Source organism: Leuciscus leuciscus (assembly GCF_965113295.1).
Source record: "Leuciscus leuciscus genome assembly, chromosome: 1".
Classification (NCBI taxonomy): domain Eukaryota; kingdom Metazoa; phylum Chordata; class Actinopteri; order Cypriniformes; family Leuciscidae; genus Leuciscus; species Leuciscus leuciscus.
This window is the reverse complement of record NC_138725.1, coordinates 60,982,169-61,006,141: the sequence shown is the minus strand read 5'-3', so window position 1 is coordinate 61,006,141 and position 23,973 is coordinate 60,982,169. Positions and strand designations below refer to the sequence as shown.

The 23,973-nt window shown below is 38.3% G+C and overlaps 1 long non-coding RNA gene across 3 annotated transcripts in view; it reads left to right on the top strand.

Annotated features, from left to right (window-relative positions):
• The first annotated feature begins 7,838 nt into the window (after positions 1-7,838).
• Positions 7,839-23,973, top strand: part of LOC309495859 — a 173,026-nt gene continuing 156,891 nt past the window's right edge. For all 3 annotated transcript variants that reach the window (XR_014204852.1, XR_014204853.1, XR_014204854.1), the window contains exons 1-2: positions 7,839-7,952; positions 9,272-9,473. This is a non-coding gene — a long non-coding RNA (uncharacterized lncRNA). The remainder of the gene's footprint in view (positions 7,953-9,271; positions 9,474-23,973) is intronic.

Genomic DNA, 23,973 nt, shown 5'->3' with positions numbered 1-23,973 from the left:
GCCTCTCCGTACACGAGTGGTGCATCCTGGGAGTTGTAGTTTTACGTGCGCACTTGAAAGAGGAAAATATGTTTGTTGTTCCTCGGTACACTTCGAAGATGCCTCAAATATCCTAATGTTTATTTTAAAATTTCAATATTTAACTGTCTAAAAACCTTTTCCTAATAATTATGTAACTAAAAAATAAATAAAAAAACTGACATTCTTTAGAGATTTTGCAAGAATGTCTAGCGGAGGTTCTTCAGAGGACAGACATCAACATCGTAAATCCGGTAAAGTTTTTTTTTTGAATACATTTTTTTTTTTTACAAATTGTTTTTTAACTTATATTTTAACACTATAGGCTACTTTGTATAATATTACCTTTACATCAAAAAAATAAAATAAACAATGCTGTGAGGGTGTTTCTACGGTTGTGGGAGTGACGGTACAATTTACATCTTTCTCTCTTCCGACTGCCGTTATCAATCTCACTCTATTTTTTCCTCTTTTGAAAGTTGCGAAAAAAAAACTATTGTGGAAATTTTCTTTTGTTATTTGAGCAAATGGGAACACGAAAAAAAAATTATAGGTATTAAATGTATAGTCTCTGATTCACCACTATAGAAGTTTACCAAACTATGACCACTTCCGTTTCTGAGAAACCCGGAAATGTGAAAAGGGTCAATTGGGGCCATATTCACAAGACATTTCGGCTGCATCTGAAATCGCATACTTCCATAGTAGGTAAAAAACAGTATGTAACAAAAGAATATGTCTGAATTCACAGGAGGCTACTCATAAAAGAGTATAGGCAAAAAGTACCTACTTCCAGTGAGATTATGAAGTGTGCATATGAGGGACACTTTACTATCCCATGAGGCCACGGGGGAGGATTTGTGTATGACAGTGAATGGACGCAACTGATGCTGGGTCGCATGATAACGAAAGCATGGTAGATGTATGTCCAGATTACATTCATACACACACTTATATAGGCTACTGTATATAACTACTTTTTTTTAGAAGTTGTGAAGTAATTACTTATTCAAAATAAATACCTACTCTAGAGAGTAGGCGATTACGGTTGCAGCCAGAACTTTACCTCTAATAGTTTCTCTTAAATCGTCAAGTTAGGAGCTACTTTTATCCTCAAGATGTTTTGTAAATACGGCCCCTGACCTTTTGAAATTGCCTGAAGATTTTCCAACGGGTTTCACCAGATGAACCTCAAACAATGCCTCAAGTATTTGAGGAAGTTTGACAGCACTTGCTTTTCTCAGGACTGAACAATCTGGATATAATGTTAGATTTAGTGCTTTTATGAACAGTGATATAATTATAAATTTTATTTTATATAGTATGTGGCTGTTTAAACTAAAATCTGAATAATTTTTGTTTGCCGTTTTCATAGAAAAAAGGGAAAATTCTTGTGGCTGGTGTTCAAAGACAATAGGACATGTGAGGAGTTTATTTTCCCCCTCATCTGTTGGTTCAGATCCCATGTGAAATCTGACCCGTTTTCATTAGCTGTTGACCTTTGGAAATGTAAGAAATACTTGAGCATTCAGTTGTATAAAGGCGGTACTTTTATTCTGATTTATATAGATTATAAACAGTATGTAAGAAGTATTGAAAGGGTCATTGACATCAGAACATTAGAAGTCTGGATTATGGCTCATGTTAACTTTGGTACAGCTTGCAATCAGTTCAAGCTGTTATTGATGGCATATAAATAGCATCACACCTCACACTTATTTTATATAATGAATTTCTCATAGCTGCTTGTGTCTGAGTAAATTGCCTCCAGAGAGCATACAGTATTGCTGTCTTTGCAGCATTGGTATTGCATTTCTTAACAGATATATGTGCCATTCTGTGTGTGTGCATACATACAAAAAAACCCCATAAAAATAATAATAATAACTTGAGTGAATCTGCTATTTTCCTCCTACAGTGATAAACAGCTGCCATGGTGCTCAGGTCAATGACACTAGCGTCATGTGGTTCAGACACTCAAAAGTGCAATCTGAAATCTGGTTCAGACCAAGCAATCGAGCCAAGTGTGAAAACAGCTCGACAGCCTGTCATTATCTCAGTGTTTGAGGTAAATATAGGGTCAGTGATCTGCAATTGACTCCCAGACTGTTGCACAATGCTGCACTTTGCCCCAATGAACAATAGCATGTTGACCTTGTAAGCACAGAGAATAAGAAACCGCCTCTGTTATACCTTGTTTTCCCGTTGCAGTTCCACTTAGTAGCAGGTTCCTCTCTCTGGTCCATTTGCATGGCTGCAACCTCGTACTCCACAAAGAAGATGCAGTGTGTGTGTGTTTGTGTGCACTTGTCGGGTTAATGTAGAGGAAAAAGACCTGCTCAGAAATGAGTGGAGAACAAAGGAGAAGCATTAACAAAATTCATCATCTGTCTGAGTGTCGTGATTGAGTTAATTACCTCATTACTCAAACAAACCAGCCACACCATACGCAAACAGAGGGTGAGATTTATATTGTTTCATGCAGCGTCTGCAAGCGTGTGGAGACAAAATTATAACTCTGCTTCTGCCCTTTCTCTCCAAAAAACATTTGATAAACTTTTGCACAGAAAATTTTACAAACTATTCAAAACTCAATTCAACATACCCTGGTGTTGTGGCACATGGCAGTCAAGATTCTGCTAATAATAAATCAGAATACATTAATAATTATCAATGTAACTTACTCTTAATATATAGCTGATGGCCATCATGGAACATACAGGACCAAGCTTTTATGTTGTTAATTTTATTGAAAACTTTTTGCTAGCTAGATCACTTTTTGTTCATTGACAAAATATCTCAGTGATCATCTGGTGACCTTTTTTGTTGTTGTCATATTTGCTGGTGAGAGACATACTGCATCGAAATATAGTTCACTTACAATGGCCTTAAAAATATGTATATGCTTAAACCATACTTAAAATGTCTGAATAGATAACTGTCACGGTCACCAGCTCTGTCACCTCAACCGCACTTCACTTCCCAGCATCTCTCATGTTTCCCACCTGCACCATCAGCCATCACCTAATTACATCGGCACCTGCACCTCATCATCAGCACTCCCTATAAAGAGACACTTCTCCTACACTACCTTGTCTGGTCTCATTTATGACTTGTGCCACTACTCACCTGAGTGTCTATCATCTGAAGCATACTTGCTTGAAGTCCTGGTCTTCCCATCATCACTGATCTATGTTACCCTGGTTCTTCCTGTCTTCTACTTGTGACAAGAGACATCATAACTGTCAAGCTAAGTCATCATCAGTTCAATGATCATCATTAATCGTATCTGCATACCTTCCCTGCATTGCTCTTCCCTCTGCACTACTTAATAAACTTATATTGTTCATTAACCTTGTCTGTCCTCTTCTGATTGTGACAGAAGACCAGACCATAAAGATGAGAAGCTTGGAAATTGCTTCTATATATGTTGGCCCTTTGACTAGCAGAAGGATGATGGAAGGTACAACAGTTTTATTTTCCAAAATGGCAGAAGCCTGGAGGAATATGTCATGGAGTTTGTCACCTTCAGTCACTGAGCCACTTGCAGTGACCTCACCCTTATGGAGGGATTTTGGTGCGGGCTGGATGATGAGATCCGCTTAGTGATGCCGCGAGCAGACCCCGTATGGATGCTTGAAAGTTTTATCAACTTTTCGCTCTGGCAAGATGGGTCCTCGTTCATTGTTGGCAGATTTGGAGGAAGACGTCATCGTCCAGTCTCACCTCACACCAGTACGGAAACCATGCTCCCCGACAGGGTTCAGCCAAGAGCCTCCTTTCAAGATGGCCGCCGCCCATTCCAGAGCCTTGTCCCTTCATGGCCGCCCCCCTTCCAGAGTCGCGTCCCGTCAAGACCTCCCTTCCAGAGTCTTGTCCTGTCGAGACCACCCTTCACGTCATGCCTCCTGAACCCGAGCTTCACGTTAGTCTGCCGAGCCCGAGCTTCACGTCAGTCCTGCTGAGCCAGAGACTGTTCACGACATGCCTGACCCGCCATGTCAACCGTGCCTGTGTCTTCAGACAAGGTGGCTGCTGCACCTGAAACCGTTCCGGATGATACAGCACTCGATGATACAGCACTCAGCTCTTTTGTGTATTTCGGCAGCACACATATCGGCTCCAACCCGTGAGCTCTTGCCCAAGTTGGCTGTCACGCCTGAGCCCTCGTCTCCGGCCAAGATGGCCGCCTCACCACCTGAGCCCTCAGCCAGGATAGCCACTGACGCCACACCGCCTGAGCGGTCCTCTTTTCCTCAGCCAAAGTGGCCAGGCCGGGCTCCCACGGAAAGGCCACGAAGTCTGATCCGCCATGGCCGCCTGAAGGGTCGTCTCTGCCCTGGCTGCCATGGCCGCCTGCTCCGCCCTGGTCTCTCGAGCTGCTGGCATCGCCCTGGAGTCTACATACCCTGCTCACCCTCCGGATGAAGACTTAGATTAAGCCAGGATTTGGCCTTAGTTCAACTGACATATTTTAATATCAGTTGCTTTCAGTTAAAACGGCTCAAACATGCATTTTAGTCTGGGACTAGACTTGTCTGTGAAACGGGGGTAAGAGTGATTTAGTAAGTGGACAAATACTTTGAGGCCACTGCTTATGCACTTCCGTTCAAAAGTCCAGTAAAAAAATGTTTTATGTTATTGAAAGATCTCTTATGCTCACCAACGCTGCTTTTTTTTTTTTTATGCAGTAAAAAAACAGTAATAGATGACATGACAATGTTAAATATTACTTCAAATTACTGTTTTCTATTTGATTGTATTTAAAAATGTAACTTATTCCTGTGGCGACTTAATTTTCAGCATTTCTTCAGTGTCACGTGATCCTTCATACTAATATGATTTGCTGCTCAAGAAACATTTCTGGTTATCAATGTTGAAAACATTTGTGCTGCCTTTTTGTTTTATGGAAACCTTTTTTTTTTTTTGGGATTGTCTTTAATGAATAAAGTTCAAAAGAACAGCATTTATTTGTACTATCTTTTTGTAACATTATTAACATCTTGTCACTTTTGATGCATCCTTGCCTTGGTGAAAAAAACAAACTTACTGACTCCAAACTTTTTGAACGGCAGTAATGTTAAGTTCAAGGTTCCAACACATTTTTCATGTCAAAATGTGAAATTTCCAAACCTCTCTGTAAATATTTCAGACCATATTTAACAAATTCAGACAGTTTTATTTTCAGAATTATATTTGTTATATACTTGGTATAAATATATAACAAATATAATGCTGTGTGGACAGTTTAAAACTATGGTCTGAAAAATCTACAGATAGGTTTGGAAATTTGACATGAATATATATTTTATATATAAAATTAGTCATCTGTAATTCTTTTCCTTTATTTTTTTTTCATTGGTTTTCATAAAGTGATAACCTGCGCCTGCATGATAAGAAACTTGATATGCTTTATAACCTTCATATATTATTTCTTACACAAGTTTGATACTGTTTTGACATGGGAGAACCGCACCAAACAGCAAAGTACAGTCTGATTGAGATGACTGTTTGTTGATCCTTTATCTGTTGCTGGTTTGAGTGGCATTTGAGTAAACATTCTTTTAGTGAAGTTCAAAAGAGACTCACTTATAGTAAAGACAAACAGTTTTGCGTAATGAAAATTGATTCAATCGTGTTCGCACTCTACTTGTATTATACATTTTTAGACATTCTTAATTTTACGTTTAAGAACTGAATAGGATCAATAGTCTGGAAACAGATTTCCATACTTATCCAGACTTGGGAATTACTCAAATCAAATCCCATACTTTTCCAAACTGGAACACAGGAACCCTGTAAGTCCACTGAAATGTACATGGACTGACTTGTCTATAATGTCCAGTTCTTTGCATCACTGCTGCTGACATTCGTAACCATGGACACAAAACCTACAACTGAATTGAATCCATCACACTTACTGATCTGAGAGTGAGAAATGAAAAGAGGAGGAAAGCAAGAGGGAACTGCAGGCACTGCAAACCACAGTCTAGCTCACATGGGATGCTTTGCACATTACAAATAACTGGCTGAACATTTTACATTTTTCAGCTCCCGTGACTTCATAATCATTTAAAATAAGACAAAACAAGCATTAAAATAGACTGAAACCACTAAATATCAAGATCTTCTTTTTTTAATTCACCACATCAATGCTTTTTCTTCAAAAAAGTGTGATTTCTAGACCTGGAAAAGTCATATAAATGTATCTGAAAATGCTATGGGCATTTTTATAATAAATATACATATGCCAGCTATACATTTTTGTATCAGGTAGACATGAAAGCCTGACATTTTAAATTGATAGTCAGAAAAAAATCCAGTGTAATGAAAAGGTTCTTTATGTATTATTTAAGGCTTCTGTCTGCATGCTTCATATTGAACCTTTTAGGGCTTCCGTCATGGGATCGTTTCATGGATTTGGATTGTTTTATATTTTATAACATTTTATTAATTGAACAGCTTGTAAACTTCATCAATAGAAAAAAAGTTGAACATGAAAGTATCCTATTATACAATCATCACACAATCTTTAAAATTGGACAATAACCCATTTAGGGACCCAAACTGAGAAATGTAATTTGGTGCAGATGTTGTCATTTATATGGTAAAAAAATATGAAATTCTGATAGCTTATTATACTAATAATCAATGGCCTGGTTTCACAGACAGGGTTTAGATTAAGCCAGGATTTGGCTTTAGTTCAATCAGGACATTTAAGTAGCTTTTATAAACATGTCTTATTTTTTTTTTTACTGGTGTGCATCTTGAGACAAAACAATGGCACTGACAGAGCAAGTTACTTAGTTTCAGTTAAAACAGCTCAAACATGTAATTTAGTCTGGGACCATGCTTAAGCCTTGTCTGTGAAACCATGGAAATGAGTTTTTACATAACAATATAGCAGACAACTCACATAATAGGAATATAACTATCATCACTCTATATCTCCCAATAATTTATCTAGTAAGATTTAAATGCTTAATTTTATGATCAAAGCTCTGTAGTGTTTTATTTATTTAAATAAATGTGTGGGTTTTTTTAACTTTATGTACTTCCTTTTGCGCTTGATGTGAACAGATGTTAAGGGGCTGCTGCCCCCTTGTGCCGGGAGTGATGTCAGCAAACTGGTGAAAAGTTGTGTTATACTGCCACCTATCGGTGAGAAGCATAACAGCCCGTTTCCTGAACATGAGTGTGAAGGCATGTACACTGCCTGGCCTGCTGCTAAGAATAACAAGGTAATGCAAAACAAACACAAAAAATTATTTGACATCTAACATACAATTTAAATAATGCTAAGTGAAGAACATTAAACGGTGAATTTGATGGCATTCATACACTTCGCTTCAAATTTCATACGAAATCAGACGCCGTGCGTGCCGTTAATTTAGCAACACGAACCGTTATTGTATTGAGATGATTTCAAATATTGGACAGGGATAGAGGGGGGAAATATCTCAGTGGTACATGCTTCAGATTTCCAGGTAGTTTAGTCGAAACTCGTTGTTTGAATTATTTTCTGATGTAGGCTAGATGAAGCCTAGGCCGGGCTAGCGTTGAGTTATCTACACTGCCTATTGGGGGAATAAAAATCGATACACTATCATCGAGGCAGAGGAATGTAATCCCGCCTAGAGCATCTGCTTGTCGGGTGCGTCCATAGAGCCGGTCATACCGTGAAATAGAGAATCCCTCCTGTCCGTTGAGGCCTGTTTTATTTACCTCTGAGAGACAGTGACAGAGAGCAGCGCGCGGCTGCAGTACCGCCTCTCACTGCCAGGTGGCGCTTGGGAGTAACACGAGATCATACCCGTTGTGGACTATTGGTGATATTTAGCCTTTTCTTTTATTTGCGAATGTTTAAAATGAAAACTTAAGATGGTTATTACGTTGGGATTAAAGATGCCTTTTGTTGAAGAGGAGTGAACGAGGTATGAAAGATCATTATTTATGTGTGGAGTAGCTTACGGTAGTTGAAGTGCATGACATTTTAACGTGGCTTTTAGCAGTATCTTCGGTGGCGGGATGTGCTGTAGTGTAGGCTACTAGGCTGCAATGTGATATTTTACACCACATCTCCTAAAACATTTGTAGTTACTACATATTCTGTTTTTTTATGAACTCATAATATTTGGGAAATTGTAAAGAAACATTTGTCACGCTGCATGATCGTTTGATTTTTAGTGAAATCAAAAAAGATGATTCAATATACAGTTCATCTTATACAGCCTATTCATTTGATATTTTTTAAACAATTTACTATTAAATTGTAAAGTATAAAAAAACACATATTTATGGGTATTGCTGTGTGTAATGCTAATGTTATTTGTTATTCAAAAATGCAATTTATGCAAAGTGATGATAGACATTATTTAGTATAAACATGTTTTCAATTTCTGAATTAAATGTAATTTTGATATAAACTATAATTTTTTCCTTAAAGACAAAAAATAAATAGGTGATGTCTAGGTAACTATATGGAGATTTTTACAAAGAAAAAGCATCATTAAAGCATTCATGTATAGCTTTCAAATATTCTTAATATTGCCAAATATATTGTTAATATAATATGTCTTAATATAACCTTAAATACACATTTTGTGATTCATATTGAAATTCATGAAATTTCATTTTATGAAAAGGCATCCATATAAAAATGTCTTAAATATTCATGGCTAAAACATCCAAGATATTTAACAAATTCATATATTTATGTGCTTTTCCAAGGTGCAAAGAAAATATTTCCGTACTTAATGGTTATACCGCTTGATATTTTTAGAGTTGTTCAATTAAATATTCCAAGAAATTACTTAACATTTTCCAAAGATGTTTAGAACCAACACACACACACACACACACACACACACACACACACCGATTACATTTTTAAGAACATGTTGCGTGTGTTTTAACTATTTCCTTTATCATCTCAGAAATCCTTATTTGTCATCGACCCTGTAGATAATCTTGATATTACATTAAAGGTCATGGACATATGCAGAATACCTAGTAAAGTGAAATTTTCTCCAACTGTTTCTCACATTGTAGTTATGACACAAAGATACAATTATGTGCAAATAGAACAAGCATGGCACTTTGCATTTAGACGTTTTTGGGTATTTACTTTATTAAAAAAAAAGAATTAAATCATACCATACCCCATTAAAGCAGTCATACTTTATTTTCATAATTGTGCATACTCAAAAGTCTGTGTGTGATCTGAAATATGTGCCATTGTCTGTGTGCACAGCAGAGGGAGCCCTAACTGGGATTCCTAAATGTCACCTCCTATGAAGATAGCAGAAGGATAGGCCGTTCCCAGACAGGGTAACAGATCCGTGACCTGAGAGACCCGCATGTGGAATGGCGATGATAAGTGCGGCACAGAGGGAAGCGGCGTTCTTCTGTTCCACCGGGCCTTTCATCTCAATTTAAACCATCCTCTTCATAAGGTTCTTCAACTCTTTTCTCATCTCTATCTCGTCCTCTTGACAATATCTTCTTCTCTTTTGCTTTATTTCTGCCCCCTCACCTCTCTCTCTCTGTCCAACTCGCTCTTCCTCCCGTTGTCCCGCTGTGAGGCGAGGTGTAATCTATCCGTAGCCCATGTGTGCTGAAGTCTTTAACATTCTTTCTTCTGCAGAAAGCCGAAGCTGCACTGTACTGCACGTACACATCAAACACCACTTCTTTATCTACCGCTTTCTTGCTGTGCTTTCGAGGTCAGAGGTCAGCGTTCTACTTCCTCGGGCCCTTCTTCTTTCTTGAATATTTGCTCGCTTTCATATTTTTCATCCATAATCTGAATGTGATGTATGTTTTAAACAGCATGTTTATTTTCGATGCAGCGGCAGAATCGATCGACTTGGTCCCTGTGCTGTTTTGCATCTGAATTGAATCATTCGGACAACCTGAGATTAGATCCCTCTGTATTCTTTCAGATCTTGTCATGATTTGTTGCTTGAGTTCAGAGGAATATATTGACGGTGAAGAGACTTGTTACAGATAGAGGCTGATGTCTGACATGTCAAAATGCCTTTTTAAGTTTTTTTTTTGGTTTTATACAACAAGTTCTTGTTGATTTAGTTGGATTATACAATTATCAGTGTTTGCAACCTGCTCAGTTTTGATGATGACGATGGAGAAAATACACAAAGAGGAAATTAATAAATAAAATAAAACAATCTTTATTCATTTGAAACAGCCGTTCACTGAAATATATAATTTAAGCATGTTCCCTCCCGAATTTTAGTGGAAAACATTTACGTATCTTTAAAAAACAATACATTTACTTCAAGCTAAATTTTGAAATATTTAAAACTTGCTTAAAGAAAATATATTTTGAATTAGTGTAACTTTTTATTTCTTTGGCACTGTTGTAAGCAGTTTAAAAATAAAATAAAAATATTTTGTGAGTCATTAATTGATGTATCTTGTTTTTAGGATATTTAGATATTTGCACTGTAAAAATAAAATACAAAATAAGAAATTTGCCTGAATTATCATATTATTTGTTATGCACAATTTTAATTTAAGCAAATTTTCTCACTATATATATATAAAACTTTAAAAAAAAGTTTTTTGCTTTAACCAGAAATTTTATAAAATGAAGTGAGTCACAAGTAAATGTATCTTGTTATTTAATGTATTTATTTATATTTATTTATAATGTATTTATAATAATACAACACATTTTATAATGCAAAAGTACAAATTTTCTCGAAGCAGTTGCTTTTATAGAATTTATCTGGAATTAAAGTTAATTTCTCTCATCCATTGACATTTTTTTTTGATAGTCTAAAAAACAATAGTTAGGATTTTTTTTAAAATTGTTTTTAGGAATATTTGTAATGGAAAATTGATGTTGCCATGATGAGTTGTAACTGTATAACAGCAGATTGCAGTTTATTCAGGAGGTCTGCAAATGTACAAGTCTTATATAAGAACGTGGACAGATGTTTTAGAAACATAGTTTAATGTGATTTTCTCAAACAGTTGTTTATTACAAAATATACAGTCGGGAAACTGAACTTGTTTTCTTGATGTAATGCTGGAAACCGATTGCACATTTTAAAAATAAAGTCTCCATAACTTAAAATGTAAGATTAAATCCATGATGAGAATAGTATTTTGGTATTTGTTTGGAGTACAAAATATAACAATTTTAATCCGATGAAATCAATACAGTAATCTTGCTATTAAATATAAGTACCTCTACTGAAATTCACATATTAAGCTAGCTTGATACTTATTACTTAATTTACTCGTGAAGACTTTGCTTTCTTTACTTTCAGCTGATTTTTTTATTAAAATTTTTCCTTAAAGTTTGCTTCAAAAATAAATAAGACCATCTCTTTCCAAGCATTTTGTTCAGTAAACTAAACTTGTTAGAATTTACAATGAATGCAAAAACACTGCTTAATGGGATGATCAATTAAATCTTCAAAAAATTCTGTCATCATTTATTCACCCTCAAGTTGTTCCAAACCTGTATGAATTTCTTTGTTCTCTTAAACACAAAGGAATATATTTCATTTATATAAAGTTTGTAACCAGGACACTGGGGCACCATTGACTTCCATAGGAAAAAAATATACTATTGAAGTCAATGGTGCCTCTGAACTGTTCAGTTTCCCACATTCTTCAAAATATCTTCCTTTGTGTTCAACAGAACAAAGAAATTCATACAGGTTTGGAACAACTTGAGGGCGAGTAAATGATGACAGAATTTTCATTTTTGGCTGAGCTATCCCTTTAAGACTAGTGTTGTTTGCAGTGTTTGGGACGCGTTCATGGTCAGGTCAGCCCAAGCGTTGCCCGAAACACACGTCGAAGTCAGAGGTCGCTCAAAATGAGGGCGCAGAAGAGAGAAAGGAGGGACCGAGGATGATGAAATGGAGAAAGGAAGAGCTTAGATAGTGACCTTTGACCCCATGTCTTCCTTTTCTCTTTCACTCTCTTATTCGCTCCCTATGTTTCTTTTCTCATTCTTCTCACTGACTCTTTGTGTCCAGCATTGATCTGACCACAGGCTCTGATCTCTGTGACCTTTCCAGAGGTCATCTGGCGGCCATGGCGACAGAGGGGTCAGTCTGCGGCCTCGGTTCATCTCTCGGTCAACATCAGGTCACATTTTGGTCAACATCAGTGGTGTGTTCAAGACCCTGAAGCCACGGAGATGGTTCTGTTGGTCAGTCTCATCAAAGGGCAGGTCTTTTGTTTCAGCGTGTGAGATGATACTAGTTTTCTCATATTTAATTCCCAATGTACAGTTGGAAACTAGCCTGAAAAGAAAGATTATTTCCATATTGTTTTTTTCTATAGAAACAAAGTATTCAGATCGCTAGCTTGTAGCTAACCTAAAATTATCCTCTTTTTCCACATCAACACAGAGGTCGTCAACCGGTCAATTACAAGGCATTTCCCTAAAGCAGCGGTAGCAAATCGACGATGTTGCCTAGCTTCCACTATTCTAATACATATCTGCCCCCGCCATGACCTGGAGCCTGGGGTCATTCGGCAGTTATCGGAGTGTGTTCAAAAAAAGCTCCAGATGATTCAGCAAGGTTTCAAACTCTATGGCTTCGGTCTGTCATCATAGGTCACTCCGCAGTCAGCATCATGCTGCAAAACCCAAACGTTTGGTAACATTCATAAGGTGTAATGGCTTGACCCAAATTATTACTGTTGACCTCCATGTGATGCACAGAAGCGCTTGTGTGAATGTCCTTAAGAATATGTGTCTTAATGCAGGCACTTTTCATGCAGCTCCTGGTACAAATAGAACGACAAAGTAAACACAGATCGCCATATGATGTAGAGTTCGGTTAATCAGAAAAGAATATGTCTGAAATTCAGCTTTAACCGCATTAACAACATTAAAATGGCCTTAAAAATGCCCAAAATTGGCCAAAAACGTATTATTAAAAAACTTTTATTATTAATTGTACAATGATAGCTCTTATTTTTTCAAATCTTGACATGAATATGTGGCATTTGAAACAATTTGAAACTTTGCAAAATATTATAGAATTTTAATATGATATTTATTGGTTTATAATTATGATATATATATTTTTTGGGCAGCATTATTAATTATTGGTCTGTGGTATCGGTCATAATTTTAATATTGAGCATCCCTAGTTGTGTTGGTGTGTTTGAATGCAAGCCAGATATTTCCAAATGAAAGTTATGTTTGGTTTTGGATTTGATTCATTGTTTGAATACTAAATTATTACATCAGAGTAGCAGTATGTCGCTTTTACCCCGTAGCTCCCACCGCATACTTCAGAATTTTCACACACTTCGATTAATATTCATGTGACCTCGAATTCACCCGGAACGCGATGCGGGTCGTCTGGCGGTCAGTGGCATGGGGTGCTTCTTCCCCTAAAAGCACTACAATGTCCCTAAAAAGACATACAAGCGGTGATCAGTTAGTCTGATCGTTCAAATTAGTAGGCTGCATGTATTTGGCCTGCGTCTGACCTGCGTGTAACCGGGGTCAGTCGGCGGTCAGATTCAAGGGTCATCTGGCGGTCAGTTCTCTTGTCCCATCCGAGCCACCGTAGGATGTTGGTTGCATCCGTGGGGTCTGATTGGCTCGGTGGCAGTGCCCAAGGGCTCATCTATCCTGCCTCTAATCGTTACAGATGGAGGACAGCGGCGTAAACAGGCATCATTAGGCCACAGCCACTCGCGTCCACTTTAAACCGCCGTTACGACTTCACAGAAGCATCCGTATCTCGCTCCCCAGGGGAGCGACGTCGAAGGATGAAGTACTTTTGAGATGGTCTTCTATCAGTTAAGTGTGCAGAGTTGACAGGACAGAGCTAATTCTGTCATCCACACCACTGTGATGGGCGGCCAACTGACTCGAGGAACAATTTTTACAAAAAAACCTGCGATTTAAAATGAGAAATTCAAGGTTTGCTGCGCTTGTTTGTAGAGCTTAACAATTTGGCCAAAACAACTGTAAAATTACAGTTCTAATATTACTTAATTTCTTCATTTTCAAACATTAAACCATCAATTTTATTTTGACAGAAAACCACAGGGAGCCCTTAAACTTCTCTTTTGTTGATAAGTGCTTCTCATTAGAAGTATGTGAAGCTGGTCGGCGCATGTTGCGTTCCCAAATGCACGTTAAATCAACCCAAACTCAGAGCAGATGCAGAGATTGAGTTTGTGTGGCGCAGCATTTACTGCAAACCCAGTCGTTTCAAACTCCGGCAGGTATCGAGCTGCTCTCGTGTAAGAACACAGTGCTGCGCTTCACTCTGAAGCACGCAGCGCATATATTTATCCAATTAAATCATAACCTTTGCGATTTGATAATCGCTTTTAGCCATATGGCAATTTCGGTTTTGGATTAATCGTGCAGCCCCATGTGGCGCCACATCAGAGTGTTTGTGCCTTTTAGAAGCAGTGAAAGACAAAGGTACAGAACGAATTAGCAGTGGAACGATCTCTCGGCGTGTCTGTTGTGACGCGTCGGTACGCATGGGACGCAGCAGGAGAGGTCGAAATCAAGAGATCTTGCAGCAAGGTGCAGCCATTGCTGATGAGGTTTCATAGCGTGCCTTTTCGAGAGGAGGAACGAAGCGGGTTCAACGGCAGGGCAATGGCAGACCCCCCATTCTCAATCACACTTGGTCCCTGAGGGCATGCGATGCAGCACGCTGTATGCGTGCGAGGCTGCTAGTTCTAGTAAAAGTGAGTAAATGCGAACGAAAAGCACAATTCTTATATAAGAGAAAGAGAATGTGACCAAGAAACTGATGCATTCTCCTCCCATCTCATTATCCTTTTTGTATTTCGCCGTATTAATGAGCATGTTGGCGAGGCCGCTGGTAAACATCTGACATCACAGACGCACCATGTGGCATCGTCAGAGAGATATTTTTAACCAGCATGCTGCCGGCTTTTCCTAAAAGCCCTATTCCTCATACCTCCCTCTCTCTTTCTCTCTCTCTCTTTCCACCTGCTCTTCACCCCATCAGCGGCGGGGTCGTTGCGAGGTCGGGAGGAAAAATGAAGCGCTGTGTAATGCCCTTCCGTGCCTACTGATGGAATGCTCTTTCTTGTTCCTCCTCTAATGCTTTCCTTTAATTCCTCTCTTTCATGCTAGTTTCCCGCCCGTCTTCCCTGGCTTATCTCATCTCTGCATGCACCTGCGCATCTATCTTCCATCATCCCTTTTGTTTCTAAACAGAGGCCTGGAGGTGTTTTAAGGGAAAGTGTGGGACGCGATGCTGATTTGGAGTGAATCATGATGCTTTTGAGCATCATATTTGATGCTAAATGGGTCCGTCCTTACCGCACACAGGCATTTATGGTTCAACGCGTGGTGAAACCGTTCATCCCTGAAGAACCGAACATCCCCTCCATACTGTTATACCCATTAAAACATGGCGTTTGGAAAATTGTGGGACGGAAGCTCATAATCTAGACTCATTTTTCACATATAAACACGTCCTTGCTGGCTTTTTTTTCTTGTGGCCCAAACGATAAGATGAATGGTGCATACCAGGCAGCGCTGTGATCTCTGGTGGGATCAACCCTCAGGACCCTTCTTGAAAGCCTGACGGCACACAGGTTAACTATTTCGTCCGCAAACCCGCTGAACCTTGTATTCCTTCTATTCATTAACCGAAACTCTGTGATCCAGCTTTTATTCACCCCCGAGACGTGTTTGCGAACAGGGCGTGCCGTGACTTCAAACGTGGAGAGTTTGAAAGCAAGAGGAAGTTGTCCTGAGGCCGCAATGCCCGGTCCATAATTTCTAGTCCACTGGACTGCCGCAGGGATGTTTCAGGACGGTGTAACGGAAACGCTTTGTTCTGATTGGAGCGCCGCTCAATGCTAATCCGTTCTGATTCGCGCTTTGCATTTGTTTCGGTGTGAGCACTGAGTTAAAAAACAATCCAATTAAGTTGCTTCAAAGAATCAAATTACAAACTAAATCGAATGAATCTCAGTAAAAACCCAGATTCGGCCCGCATTAAAATCACAGTGCTTTATTTTAACAGCTCAATGACTATGAAAGCTCAGGAGAATTTTGGCCCCCAGTGATTGTTAATCAGAAATGAAGGCAGCTTGTTAATAGCAGCGTTTGGACTCTAGATGTCAGCAGTGTCTGGTGGACCGTTGATGAAATGAACACTAGTGACTCTCTACTTTGCATTCAGTTTTAGTTTAGTGTGTTGAAATGGCTAAATGTAACAGCTGTGATTTGAAACTCAGCTTTCCTTTCTTATTCTTTAGTTCTTCTGTGATGTGACGACAGTTGTCAATGATTGCTTTGATCTATTATGCTTAATAAAGTCATTCTGCTTTGACTTACACTTACCCAACCGGAGATGATTATAGTTCTTCAGGTCCGCCAAGTGCTGAAGTAAAAGGAGAGCAGGGATAATTGTGACACTCTTTGGTTTATTCAGGAAATTGAGCCAGCGTTTTGGTTTCTGTTTAGCTTAAAGCTTTGACATTTTTTAAATTGAAGTACACAAATGTCATTGTAATATTCATAAAACCCCAGGATGTATAATTGTAACCATAAATTAAAAAGCAATAGCGGCAATTTATTGTAAAAATCTATTGTGTTAGTTTAAATACAATAAAATAGATTGTACAGTCTTTATTTATAATGTCAGACACAGAGAAAAAGACAAGCAAGCTGTTGTTCATCCTCTAGACAAATATCTGTTGCATAACGTTCATATACAAGACTATCACATACAAATGTTTTGTAATATTGCGAGGCATTAAGTTATTATATTTCCTGAGCCATATTTTTATACAGGATCCTCATAGGATTCTGTACTTTTTAGAGGTGGTTTTATGATTTAATTAATGTAAGCATTAGATTTGGCTGTTCTCTTGGCCCTTGGTACTGATCATTGCTTTTTGTTTTTATTTCTTGGATGTTTTTGAACTGTCCATCATTGCTTTCCACGGCTGATGATCAGAATTATTTAGAATTTAAGGTAAATGTAAATTTTTTGAAAAGTGGCCTAGTGGTTAGTGATTGCGCTTCAGATGACCCCCCCCCCCCACACACCCCCCCACTATTTTCCATCCCTTTATTCTCTGTGAGGGAGCGTTTGCAGGTCTTTGGGGTTGCCAGGGCAACTGCTGGCATGGCGAGCGGGCAAGACTGTCCCTGGCATACATTGGGCAGGACAGCTGGGTGCCATGCAGACCCCCTCAGACGGGCATTTAATTTGGCGGAGGGATCGTAACAGTTGAGCCAGAACCACATGTTCCATGTGGCAGGAGATTAGTCTGATTTGAACATAACTTGATTAGTTAATTCTTGGTTTTTGTAGGGATGTATATAGTCAGTACCATAAGGGTTATTATTATTATTTATTTTATTTTATTTTTTTCCATATTTTATACAAAAAAAAAATTATACAAAAAAAAAGTCCATTCAAAAGTAAGATTTTTTTTAAAGGTTTTTGAAAAGTATCTAACGGTCCAAGGCTGAAATTATTTAATAAAAAACATAATACATAAATAAAATAATAAAATGTAATTAATTCTACTTAAATCATTCTAATATGATGATTTGATGCTCAAGAAACATTTATTATTATTATCAATGTCAAAAACTCTTGTGCTGCCTAATATTTTTGTGGAAACTGGCATACAATTTTTTTCAAGATACTTTGAATAGAAAGTTCAAAAGAATGGCATTTGAAATATGCTTTTTTTTTGTAGCCATGTAAAAAGGTTTTACTGTCACTTTTGATCAAATTAATGAACCCTTTCTGAATAAAAGTATTAATAATAAAAAACAATAATACTGACCTCAAACTTTCAAACAGTGGTGTATGTTCAATTTACTTAAAGTATTGGATATCATTTTTTTTTCCCTGAAATCTTTTAAGATTTAGATCATCGTTAGCATTAAATTAAAAGGAGGATTTTTTTAATAGCAATGTTTATCCATCTTTTATACTGTTTACAATCTTAATAGCAGATATAAAATGAAACTATTTACATTTAAAAAAAATTAAGAGTTTTAAAATAAATAGTGTAGTTTTATAATATCAGCCATTTTATTGATTTTTCAGTATTAAAAATAAATGAATTATTGGCTTATTGTTTTGGCCAGAATTTCAATTTTGGTACTGTACATCCCTGTTTCTACAGCATGCCATTGTAGAATTGGTTTGGGACAAAATCACTTCACCTCCTAACCAGTGAATTCGACTTATAGTCATATAGGAAACATATTTTCCTTTGATTGTTCAACTAAAAAACGTCCTCATCTCCTCCGCCCTTTGCTTTCCACCCGCAAGAACACAGCAAGTTCTTCATTAGGAGAGGAAATCATTCCCCCATTTCTCACACACCCCCAATCTGCAAATGTCACCGGGGTGTGGGCATGCATGTGTGTGTTAAGATGCCAGATGGATGGTGGCATGAGACACTATTTCATGTTTGACTGTGCCTTGTGTCGCGGGGTGTGTGTGTGTGTGGTAGGAACGGCTGTGCACAGCGAGAGATTAATTCTGCTAAATTAATTGGGCTGAGATTGAAAATGAGAGAGCAAGCAGGTTGCAGATGAGCACACACACACACGCAACCCTCCTGCCTGTGACGCACACACTCTTATTTGCCATACTCCCCTGTTTGTTTGCAGTATATTTGTGTGGTTACGAGTGTGTTTTAGAGTGTGTGTGCGAACATGCACAGCAGGGTAGAATGTAAACACACACACACACACACACACACACACACACACACACACACACACACACAAGCTGCAACGCTGAGATACGCCGTCAAACACACCCACACACACCCTGGTGTGTGCAGGGACTCAGAGTGGTGATTTTGAGACGAAGGGCTCCCATAAATCTCCTTCCATACAGAAGCTGAGTCTGCACAGGGACGAGAAAGAGAACATTACCATCTGGAGAAAGAGAGAGAGAGAAGAGGAGAGACAGTATAGTTTATATCAACCGTCAGTAAAGTCTCACAGGCCACGTTCACACACGAGCCGATGCTCTGATGAGTGTGTGTATTCCTGTTCTGTTCACATCGCAGGGGGAAATCAGTTTTTTTTTTTAAGGAATTATCCGGGTTCAGTATAAGTTCTGCATCAGTGGCATGTTGTTGATTATCACAACAGTTATTTCGACTTGTCCCTCCTTTTCATTTAAAAACAAAACAAAAAACTGTGCGTACAGTGAGGAAATTACAATAAAAGTGAATGAGGTCAATCTGTAAATGTTAAATACATTTATAATATGTGTGTTAATGTAATTTTATTTACTAACCTTTACTTTGAATAACTTTTGTATCTAATTTTATAATTGTGTTATTACATTGACAATGCAATGCCAATGTGTCATAAATACTAAAAAACTAAATTGACTAAAATCATTTAAACGGCTTTACATCTCGTATACAAGTTTTAACAGAAAACAAAAAATCTGCCTATTGTTCTTTCTACCGTTCTGGATTGTCTGTCTGTCTGTTGGAATCTAGTTTTTCAGTGAGTAAATGTGTTTGGGTTTACAGGTTTGGCTATATGAAATTCCCTCAGTTGTCTGAAATGTTGTCACTAATATAATGAAACCTGTCTTGTGTGCTTGATCTTAGTTTCAACAGGTTTCCAAAAGGGTTAGGTTTAGAGATATAGTATAGTTGAGTATAGTGTGGTAAACGTTGTTTCTTCATTGTGAAAACCACTGTGTTTGTGAGAGGACTTTACTAATATAGCATGAAAGGTTTGCATGAGAGAGAATGGGTGGACTGAGAGAAAGAAAGGAAAACATAAAAAAGAAAGAAAGGCGGAGGCGGTTTAGTCGGCCCAACTCTACGAATCTTTACAGAATTCGGCTCTGCCTGATCGAGCAACTCAATTATCCTGTTAATACAGTCTCAGTCTCAAACACCGTTCCCATTACTGCAGAACACACCGCCTGCGGCCACACACACACACACACACACACCAACAGCTGTGGTACAACACAACCTCACAGGCACAAACAAACGCTTCTGAAATGTGAAAGGAGAAAATTATGCATCTGAACTCCATGTGCTCTTCGAAATGAATCTCTGTCTTTCCTCTAATCTCTAGGTAACACGAAGGTCTACTGCTCTTTTTGGGGGACAGTGAGTATATGAAAGCGTTGCAGTTGCTGTACGAGTCTTTTATACCTTCAAATCTTTATCTTTCATGCTCTTCTTCTTCAGCTCGTCTTCTTCAGCTGTGGAACTCTGGCCCAACGAAAACAAATCAAATGTAAAATGTGTCGGAAGAGACAGATTGATGTGTCTCTCATCTCCAGCCTGACTGAACATAGCTCATCATTACTGTCAGCATAGAGAGAGAGACAGAGAGAGAAGGATTGTGAGAACAAATGAGTGCAGGAAAAAGACAGATTGAAAAACACTGAAAAAGACAAGACAGATTTAGACTTGCATGTGTGAAAGTGAAGGGATGGATGATGAACTTGGTAAGACATTGTAGGTGAAGATCAGAAGCATCTAAATGATTCTTTTGCTGGAACATCTAATTCCAGATTAGCATTCAGGCTTCAAACTCAAGTAAGGGCTCAAGGTTTGGCTGGTTAGCATTAGCACAAATCCATGGTAGATGTCACAGTTCCTGTCGCATTTGCACTCGGTTCTTATCAATCATTTAAATCCTTATAATGTGATTTTAACATTATAAATGAATTTATATTCCACAATATACATACTGTCCTCCCGTCAGAGTTGGAAATTTCAAGATTTGGTGGCAAAAAATGCTCCTGTATAAGTTCTCTTTTTTAAAAATTATATTTATAACACAATATAGTTTAGAAATATGACATGAGCAAGGGAGCTGTTTCTCTGAATATCAGCAAGCATAGTTTCTGTTTGCAAATGTGACTGATTTTAATAACAGTTCAATAAACAAAAAAGTTACTATTAACTGACACACAACACAGTTACTTGCACAACATTGTCAATGTTGATATTTTCTCTCTATTTCACCAATGAAAATAGTTCTAAACAAAGTAAAGTTGCGCTTCCCCGAACACACAGCAGGAGTTTTGTTTCTGAATGAATCTGTGTTTTTGATCAATGATCCAATGAGCCATTCACAAAAACAGTGACTCTGAAATCGTCCCCTATACCCTTAAGTAGGGTGCCATTTGCAGTGGTGTCTGAAAGAAATCATATATATACATATACATATATATACATATACATAGATGCCTCATTAACTACTGTTTCTATCGGCCACTATACATAATCCGTCCGCTATATTGGAACTGTCAAAGCCGTTCAAGATAAATCTTTTCATTTTACTACTGGAGCTGCCAGTTTGCCAAGTTTCAAATAATTATTAAACAGCAAGCACAAGCTATGCAAAAGCAGGAGCCCTTCCGGTGCACTCAGGGTCCGAATTCACTCACTCGTTTTCATTCATTCCCTCAAGTTCATTAGTGAGTAATGTAGGGCATTGTGAATTAGGGTGTAGGGGAGACTTGCCACCTACTGGCGGTTTTAGTTTCCCATTTAAAAGTATGTATATTATTTCAGATTTTTTTCAACATTTAATATTTCTATGTTCATAATATTAGATTTAAAATATTAATCTCATAACATGATTTATACAATTGTAGTTGCAATGTATGTATATGCATTAATACCACCTCTGAGCAACATTAAAATGTCATTGTAAAAATATCTAAATGCCACTTCAGATGCAGCTTCTGTCACATCTGCAGTTAACATAGTTATTTATTTTTTTTACACTGATTTCATTTGATTGGTAACAATAGCAAGTTATTCATTATCATTAAGTATTCAGAGGAAAATCTAGTCTAGTAGTTTTCTTTTACATCTACGCATTTATGAAAATTTGGTCCGTTTTGTAGATTTGAATTATGAATAAACAATACGGCATTGTGATACTACCGGGGATCATGAAACTTCAGCCGGTATAGCATCATAAGATATGTTTATGGTATTGTGACTGACAAAACTTAGTTCACAGGTGTACTTTAGTTCACTTTAAGTTTAAAACCAGAAAGTCTTAATTTAGTACAGTACAGGTATTGTTTTATTATTTTAAACAAACCTTTTTTAAATGTTTTGCTTCAAAAGTGTTCTAGTACTATCTTTATATAAAATAAATGCCACTTGCTTCGATATTTTGCAGATGCAATGACATTCGCACATTTGTAAGCGTCATTTAAGTGACCAAGTACTTTTTTTGTGGCCACTGTATGTTACTTTGGGATGAAATGGATGAATAAATCAATGCTCTTTCGGTCTGTAATGATATTAGTAGTCAGCAGTTGTTGACCTCTCAGCTCTTGCGGCACTATGGGAAAAAAAAGTTAATTTCTCTTAACATCAGCACTTATTCTCTCTCACTCCTTTTGTGTGTTTCTGGCAGCCACTTGTGTAGACCATCCTGTCTGTGTATCCATTTGTGACAGACTTGTGCGGGCCAGACAGTGGAGAGAGAAAGTGAGGGGGGTAAAATGAACGAGACAGTCAGTCCGACAGAGAGCCAGTCTTTCCTGTGAGAGCATCCAAACATCCAGCGCCAAAGCTAATGAGTGGTAAACAGTAGTAAACAGGAAACTATGGAGAGATTGTCTTAAATCTACTTGCAGAGGAGTGTATTAAAAGAGTGTGTGTGCATGTGGTTGGGTTTGAGTGCATATGTTTGTTTATTATTGAATAAGGAGAATGAGGACTCTGGGCAGTAGGGAGCCTCTCCTAAGTGTACTTGGAGCCAGTCAAAGGTAATTAAGACTCAAATTAGAGCTGTTTGCTGAAGAGCTTTACATATTGCATGTGTCGTTTGATGGGGCATGCGGCACTACTTTGTTACAGCCAGTGAGGTGACTGCAGTCTTCAATTATTATTATAATTTTTTAGTCTTTTGACTCCTTTAAATGTACTTGGTATTCTGTCTGATAGCATGACTCTATGGACTACCTGATTCTGATTAGACAGTTGGTCAGATATTTCCTAATATTTATCCTCGTCCATGGGAATGCTGTATATTAGACTGTTTATTCTGAAGCCGGAGCTACTTTCGTGTCTTGCCGTATCACTCCATGGACTTGTACCATCTTGCATCTCAGTTATGTAGTGACAATGTCCTTAGAGGACTTAAGTAATAATACTACTGTAATATTGTTGCAGAGTTTCTTGGCCAACTGTTTTGTACATTGTAATAGATATTTTTTGGTTCTTGGAATTGTTTCTAAGCTTAAGAAAATCTACATTTTTATATTGTGTTGTATAGATATTTGGAGATTTGTGGGAAGAAATTCTGACAACACAGCAGAAGAACCGCATTATTGTAATTGGAGCAGTTTCCCCTCTCTGGCCCTCAACCATGAAAAAAATGGACGCACCCTCAGAGGATGCATGGGGTCCGCCGACTGAACGGCCAGTTCACACGCTACAGTAGAAAGGGGGGGGGGGGTGGGACCAGAAACAACATCCTTGTGAGTTTTACGATCTGGGAATGTCAGAGGAATCCTGCTGTGGAGCCGCAGGTGAGGAGAGAGGAAGAGTGGCAGGGTTCCAGAGCCGTACGAATGCGAGCTCCGATCCACATGTCGGGGATGCACACATCAAGCCGAATATCGACGGGAAGCGACCCTGTGACGTGACTGATGACCCTGAGCGCTGACCTCTTTGACAGGGCGTTGCATGTGCGCAGGAGGAGATGGGAAGACGTGTGAAGTCAAGGGAACAAATCCAAAGGAGCCGCGTGCTCCGGAGGCCATTATGTCTCTGTCAGGGAATTCCTGCGAGCTTGTGGCCCAACACCTGACTGTAAGCGATCTGCCTGCGTGCAGCACCACAGGGGGTGGGACGTCCTCCAGGAAACCAGTCAGGCCTTGAGGGAGGGGTGGAAAATCTTGAGCTCTCACTCTGCCATCTTGACAAAATGAATGTGTACACCTTGGA